The following is a 7,902-nucleotide window of genomic DNA, read 5'->3' on the forward strand; positions in this document are numbered from 1 at the left end:
TTTTTAGCTTTTCTTCACAAATTAGGTTTAGCAACAAATAGGTTGTCTAGATGTGCAACTAGGTGAGCAACCTATATAATGCAAACAATAACAACAACAACAACAACAACACCAAAAACAACAACAACAACAACAACAAGTGCAAGCAAAGGATACAACACAACAATAGCTTGCACAAAGTAAAGGGAAGAGATAACCACAAGTGGAGCCAATGGAGATGAGGATGTGTTACCGAAGTTCCTTCCCTTTGGGGGAAGTACGTCCCCGTTGGAGCGGTGTGGAGGCACAATGCTCCTCAAGAAGCCACTAGGGCCACCGTATTCTCCTCACGCCCTCACACAATGCGAGATGTCGTGATTCCACTAGTGGTGCCCTTGAAGGCGGCGATCGAACCTTTACAAACAAGGTTGGGGCTATCTCCACAACTTGATTGGAGGCTCCCAACGATACCTGGCTTTGAGGTGACCTCAACCATCTAGGGTGCTTAGACACCAAGAGTAACAAGATCTGCAAGGGATTAGTGGGGGAATCAAATTTCTCTTGGTGAGTGTAGATCGGGGCCTTCTGAACCAATCCCTAGAAAATCAACAAGTTTGATTGGCTAGGGAGAGAGATCGGGCGAAAATGAGCTTTGGTGAAACAATGGAACTTGGGGAAAAGAGGTGGGTCTTCTTCCCTTCTTGAGGAAGAAGACCGCCTTTTATAGTGGGGGAAACAGTCCAACCGATACCCCCCCTTCAGCCCGCACTAAGCGATACTATTGGGGAACTTTGCATGGAAAACAAAAAAATTCTACGCACACACAAGATCTATCCATGGGGATGCATAGCAACGAGAGGGAGAGTGTGTATACGTACCCTCGTAGACCGTTAGCGGAAGCGTTAGAAAACGTAGTTGATGTAGTCAAACTTCTTCACGGTCCAACCGATCAAGTACCAAACGTATGACACCTTCGCGTTTAGCACACGTTCAGCTCGGTGACGTCCTCGCCTTCTTGATCCAGCAAGACGGGCAAAGTAGTAGATGAGTTCCAGCAGCACGACGGCGCGATGACGGTGATGGTGATGAGATCTCCGCAGGGCTTCGCCTAAGCACTATGAAAATATGACCGAGGGAGTAGACGGTGGATGGGGGCGTCGCACACGGCTAAGACAATATTGTGTCCTTGTGTGGCGCCCCCTTTGTCACGCCCAATATGCGACTCTATCCTAAAGGAACTCAAAGGTCCCACCAAGGATAGAAGTGCATATTGCAGACGCTTTTGCAAGATGGATATCATTACATCGTACCATTACATAATAGCTAGGGATACAAACAAAGGGCATACTAATGCCACAAAAATACATCAACATCATACATGAGAACAACATCCGACTACGGATGAAACACAAACAGAAACTCAAACGACATCCACCTGCTAGCCCAGGCTGTTGACCAGGAACCTATCCCATGATCGATGAAGAAGAACTCCAAAACAACTAAACATCGCTCTCACGTCATGATCATCGCATTACATGTATCTGCAACTGTTGGTGTAGTAATCTGTGAGCCACGAGGACTCAACAATTCCATTATATTGGGTATCAAGACTAGCAAAGCTTAATGGGTAGGAAAGGGTAAGTGGTGAGGTTGCAGCAGCGGCTAAGCAAAGTATGGTGGCTAACTTACAAACATAAGAGTAAGATGAGAAACTACGCAAATGGTGCAAACTAGTAATGATCAAGAAGTGATCCTGAACTACTTACATTCAAACATAACCCAACCATGTTCTCCTCTTGAACTTCCCCGAAAATAGACAGTCATGGTTACGCACGCGGTTGGTGTATTTTAATTGAGTTTACTTCAAGTTCACTACAATCGGATATTAACAAATTCCCATCTGCCACATAACCGCGGGCACGACTCTCGAAAGTTTAAACCCTGCAGGGGTGTCCCAACTTAGCCCATGACAAGCTCACGATCCACGGAGGCAATCCTCCATCGTGGGACCCTCCGATCAGACTCGGAATCCTGGTGCACAAGACATTTCGGCAATGGTAAAACAAGTCCAGCAAGACCTCCTGACGTGCCGACACCCTGATAGTAGCCGCGCGTATCTCTCTCAGGCCACGATCGGATTGGCTAAGTTTCCGGCTGGCACACCCATTGGTGGCCCCGGCTACTGCCATTTTGGACCAACACTCATGAGGAGCACTGGCCCGAGGGGGGGTTGATTTAGTCCTCGGGGTCAGGAAAGTCCCTATGCAAGTTTTAGTTGTTATTAGGCAAATGGTAAAACCAAGGTTGGGCCTTGCTGGAAAAGTTTTATTCAAAGCGAACTGTCAAGAGGGGCCCATAAACCCTCACCGTGTTAGGGACGCAAAATCAAGGAACATAACATCGGTATGACGAAAACTAGGGCGGCAAGAGTGGAACAAAACACCAGGCAAAAGACTGAGCCTTCCACCCTTTACCAAATATATAGATGCATTAATTAAATAAGAGATATTGTGATATCCCAAGATCTCCATGATATCCATGTCCCAACATGGAACAACTTGCAACTAGCAACGCTATAAGAGGGGCTGAGCAAAGCGGTAACATAGCCAAGCAACAGTTTTTCCTAGAAAGGGTGAAAAGGTTAGAGGCTATCAAGGCAATTTGGGAGACTTCATAAACAAGTGGTAGGTAGTGTGACATAGCGATAGCATCGAGACAACTAGCATAACAAAGATAGTAGTGAGATCCAAGGTGACGGCCATCTTGCCTGAAATCCCGCTAGGAAGAAGATCGAGTCCATGAAGAAGACAAAGCCACGTAGACGAACCAAGCATAGTCGAACAAGTCCTCACAATCGCAACAAAACCGGAACTATCGAGAAGAAGCACAACCGGAAAGAAGCAAACAACGCGGTAAACACACAACACATAACATGGCATGATGCTCAACCAAGTATGATGCATGACAAGGCTACATGGTGCTACTCATGGCAAGAGATGATGCATACAAGAATAATACATCTAAACACGTTTAAACGAGGCTGGAAACAAAACATAACAATTCCAGAAACTCCCCATATGCAAATTTCGAAATTGGTCCAGATCTGAACAAAACATTATGTTAAAGTTGTTAAACATCGAGGTAATAGCACCCCAGGTACCCTAACTTGCACAAAATGTGATGATTTAGTCCCAAACTTGTAAAATGTAACCCCACCATACCCCAACTTGCACTGCATGTGACGTTTTAGTCCTAGGCCAATCACAGCTCGACAATTGGCAGCCAGGTGGCTGGCCCGGTCAGCGCATGCAGTTTCATAGAAACCCCCTTGCACTTTTTCGAAAAGACGGTAGCTTGAGAAACATACACCGAACTTGGAAAAGAAATGTGCAAATTTTCGTGTGTGAACTGTCTCCTTTTCTTCTTTGTCTTCTTCTTATCCATTTTTTTATTGTTTTTCTTCTCCTTTGCTAATACACCGACACGTTCTTATTATTTTATTCTACCTTGTCGATGCACCGACATTACAGTCTAACGAAGCATGCTCATCATTATTTTATTTGTTTGAGCAGCACTTCCATCATATGGAACTGCTTTCTATAATTATAATGCGTGTCATTTGTTGTATTAAGCCATTACGAAAGGAAAACAAAACCCTCATTAGCTAGCTCCACCAGCTATTGTGAGCTGCACAAACCATTAGCTGGTAGCAACTGGAAAGGTGGTTTAGCTCTTCAGATCTGAAGAGAAGCAGTGGACGGCATCTATATCATCAAGACGAACATAGGAGCAGTCGATCACGAATCTGCATTAGCTTTTTATTTACCGCAGGAGGCAAAAACATAAAGGACCAACATTTACATCGCACCCACGAACCCAAAAGAATGGAAAGAACCACCAGTCAGGCTGCAAGTGGGAAGCCCGTCAACACCCACATCTTGTTTATGTGGGATAAGTGGGATACCCGTTTAAATTGTGCCAAGTAGTGGTTACACAGCCGTGAAGGTGGCTCGGTGGTTGTCTTGTTCATGAACCTAAACGTTCAATGGAACACAAAGACACATGCTATATATACTACAGAGCCCCAGAGAACACTAGTGCAGAGCAGAGAGCAATACTGCATGCAGATTTGCCTGGTATACTTTGTACAAAGACACATGCTGCTGAATCCTCTTCTAGAATAGCTCCTCACATATTTATATAAAAGAAAACATTAACTACATAGAGCCATTACACTAAATAAAAACTACCACATGTATCGATTGAATTACAGCTATAAATCTGTAATGAACAATTTCAACAGTGTAACTCTGACCAAACCAAACCCCAATATGATCTTACTCAATATAGTTGAAGCCATCGCTATTAAAGTTCAGTTAGCACTAGCAAAAATATTTCTGAGAATCAAACATGACACAATCAGCTCCGGCCTCCTGGGGTAAGAAACAATTCAATAGGCAATTCAGTCAGAGTCTCTGTTCCTATATACTCCCCTCACAATGCTATGAACATGTATACATGAAGGGACTATGATTGAAAACAATATACATGAACTGACCATAGCTCCTAAATTTAACTGCAACAAAACCAGGAGCTTCAGTTTCATCCATCGTTTCTGCACTGTTCTTGCAGATCCAACTGAAAGTGCAGGCTCAAGTATTGAACTCAAACTCTGAAACTGAACCCATCGGTCTTCTTGGACAACAGCAATCTTCTTCTTGCAGCCAGAGTGCCAGACCTTGACGGCCATAGTGGAGATAGATGGCGGCTCTGGGCAGGCATGGAGGAGATGAACGGCTGCGCTGATCCGGCTGTAGAGGAGTTGTATGCTGGTGGTCCACCAACATACACTCGGTATCTATTATATATGTAGAGACATCAGATCCACCCACAAAAAAGAAAAGAAAGCAGCAGGGTAAACTACAATTCTAAATTCCCAGATATAATCGTGTTGCGAGCCATCTTACCCATCGATCTCACCTGAGACCTAAATCTTCTCCTTCTTCACGAGCTTGCAAAGCAATCTGCTTAGTGCGCCATTGCCTGGCCGTACTGGAAGCTCTGGGTGTAGGCGACCTGCGGCGCGGGCTTGCACTGCTGGGCGGTGGCCCTGTGCGCGGAGGACGCGGGCAGCGAGGCGCCCCTGAGGCGATGCGTGGTGGGCAGCAAGTGGTCGGACACGACGAGGCGGCGGACCCCGGAGCTGGAGCTGGAGCTGAGGCGGACGCGAACTCGATTCCTTCCGGACAGATTTAATTCAGGTGGAGGTGAAGTTCGGGTTAATTAGGGAAAATGACAGGGGGGTTTTGCAAAACGGCGTGTGCCGACCGGGCCAGCCACCTGACTGCCAATTGTGGTTCTTTGATTGGCCTGGAACTAAAACATCACATGAGGTGCAAATTGGGGTATGATGGGATTGCACTTTGCAAGTTTAGGACTAAAATGTCACATGCTGTGCAAGTCAGGGTACCTGGGGTTCTATTACCTCTTAAACATCAATTTAAAGAGCACCAAGATGATCTACACGGTTTTCTAGTCAAGTTACATATAAAGTTCGTTTAATTCGGTGCTACGGCCTAGAAGATATGAGCAAAACAAGTTAAACATAGCATTGATGCAAAATGCATTCAAACATCAAGAACACATAATCAAACCAAGGATGCAACAAGGCAAGATGAAACTACATGCAACAGGAAGCAAGTTTCATATAGAACATGCTCAAAACGGAGCAACAGTTCAACACATACACCCAATACAAGTTTCAAACACAGTCTGCCCAAAACAGCAAATAAGCACTTTGCAATCAAGGAAACAACATGCTACAGGAAACATATGGACACAAACTTGATATGTACTTAAAATACAGATTACATGCTGCAAATAACATCACGGTACAGGTTCATAGGCATCATGATTAATCCCACATGAGCAAAGCAAAAGGCAACTTGATAACACAGATTATGACTTGGTGAAAAACAAAGCATATGCATGAGCAGAGTTTATACGATGGCATGTTGGAGGCAAGAAATAATTAAGCTACAATGCAAGAACATGGCAAGCAAAAGCATGGCATGCTAGTACATATCATGGAGCTCAAAACACACAACATGTCATAACCATATGAGCAACAGGTTCATGGGAATCATCAAGACAAGATGCAAACATGATATAAGCCGACTCTCGGACTTAGAGGAAATCTAGGAATGCAAAACAATAGCATTATGATGCTGACTTTGGAGGCACATAACAGCAAGCATAGCAACTTTAATAATTATGCAAAAGACATGGGCATGTAGTAGACATGATATACTTCAACTTAGTCCATGGGCACAAATTCATATGATGCATGGAGTAATTACTATGATACTTGCAAAATGGAACATGTTGTTAACAGGTTGACAGATTTGCCATGATGGCAACTTGAGAGCAAGAAAGAGACAAACTACATCAAATTATATGGCAACCAAGGGAATGGCATCAAATTACACATAACAAAGAGCAAATATCATTAAGGCATCATAACCATATGGCTCCTGGACTAGTGGGAACCTTCAAGACAAGTTTGAATATTGTAACAGTTTCAGGAAGTGTAAAACAACAACATCAGCAGAGCATGTTTGCAAGCTTGGAACAAAGGTTATATAAATTCTCAAATTATCAAACTTGGCATGTGGTCAAAGTACTCATAGAATGCTTCAACTCATATAATTGGAGCATCTCTAAAAGTGGCATAGATTAATTAATAACAAGCTCACAACATGTCATCATGAAGTTAACAGAAAACTGGAACATCATTTAGGCATGTTCATGGCAACAGAAACATATGCTACATGACATATATGAGGCATAAAATGGCATGGCATGATAGAGCATAACATGGAAATCAAAATATGTCAACTAGGCATTTTCTGATTATGCATGGAATTGGTAGTAGCACCAAGTTAACATGGCAACTTAATGTAACAATTACAGACTTAGCAAAAATCACTGTCTCAGAGAACAACAAACATCAAGTGGCACACTTTGCATGCTTGTGCTAGTCACCACAAGGCACATAAAAATACATGGATTGCATCACTATAAAGATGGCATGAAGATGCTTCTAAAACATGTTGACATAATGCTCAAAAGATAAACACACAAAATGCTATGAAAAAGACAAATCAACAAGTTACAACAATTTCCAGTAGATTATATCATTTAGCACTTTTGCAACAAGGATTCTAGCATCAATATGGATAGTGACATGCATACAAGTGACACTAGCATGTGGAGCATTCAGAGATGAACAATTCGACATATCATACACGCAAAACGGATTAATATGCACGAAGATAGAGCCACCTAGACATGCACACATAATATGAGTTTTCAGGGACTTGGAAGAAAATTGGACCTCAGGGAAACGGGACGAGGGGATCCAACAGGATGACACGGGCCTATTTGGACCGCGGGATCCGGCGCGAAGCTGGACAAGGCGGTATGACGTGTAGAGGAGGCCGGCCATGGCGGCTTTGGCGTGCAGGCGATGGCGGGGCGACCAGGGTCGCCGGAATCTGCCAGATCCGGTGAAGGAAAGGCCAGGGCGGTCGGATCCGATGGGGTTTGGTCCTTCGGTGACGAACACGAGGGCGGAGGCGCCATGGGGATGACAAGGAGCTCGGGCGGCGGCGCCTTGAGGACGACAAGGAGCTCGGGTGGCAGGGTGACAAGGCCACGGAGGCGCACGGGCTGCAGCTGGCGGGGCTGGGGGCTCGTGCTCCGACGAGCCCCTTCCAGAGCGGCGGCGGTGCAAGGCGGCGGGGCGGCGCGCTCGGGGAGGAGTAGGCGGTAGCGGCAGGCTCGGTCGGGAGCCGGCGAGGCGCCTCGGGCGGCTGGCGCGCGGGATCGCGCGGGCATCGGTCGGGCCGGCTGCGGGCCGCA

The sequence above is a fragment of the Triticum aestivum genome, chromosome 5A, assembly GCF_018294505.1.
Source record: "Triticum aestivum cultivar Chinese Spring chromosome 5A, IWGSC CS RefSeq v2.1, whole genome shotgun sequence".
Taxonomy (NCBI): Eukaryota; Viridiplantae; Streptophyta; class Magnoliopsida; order Poales; family Poaceae; genus Triticum; species Triticum aestivum.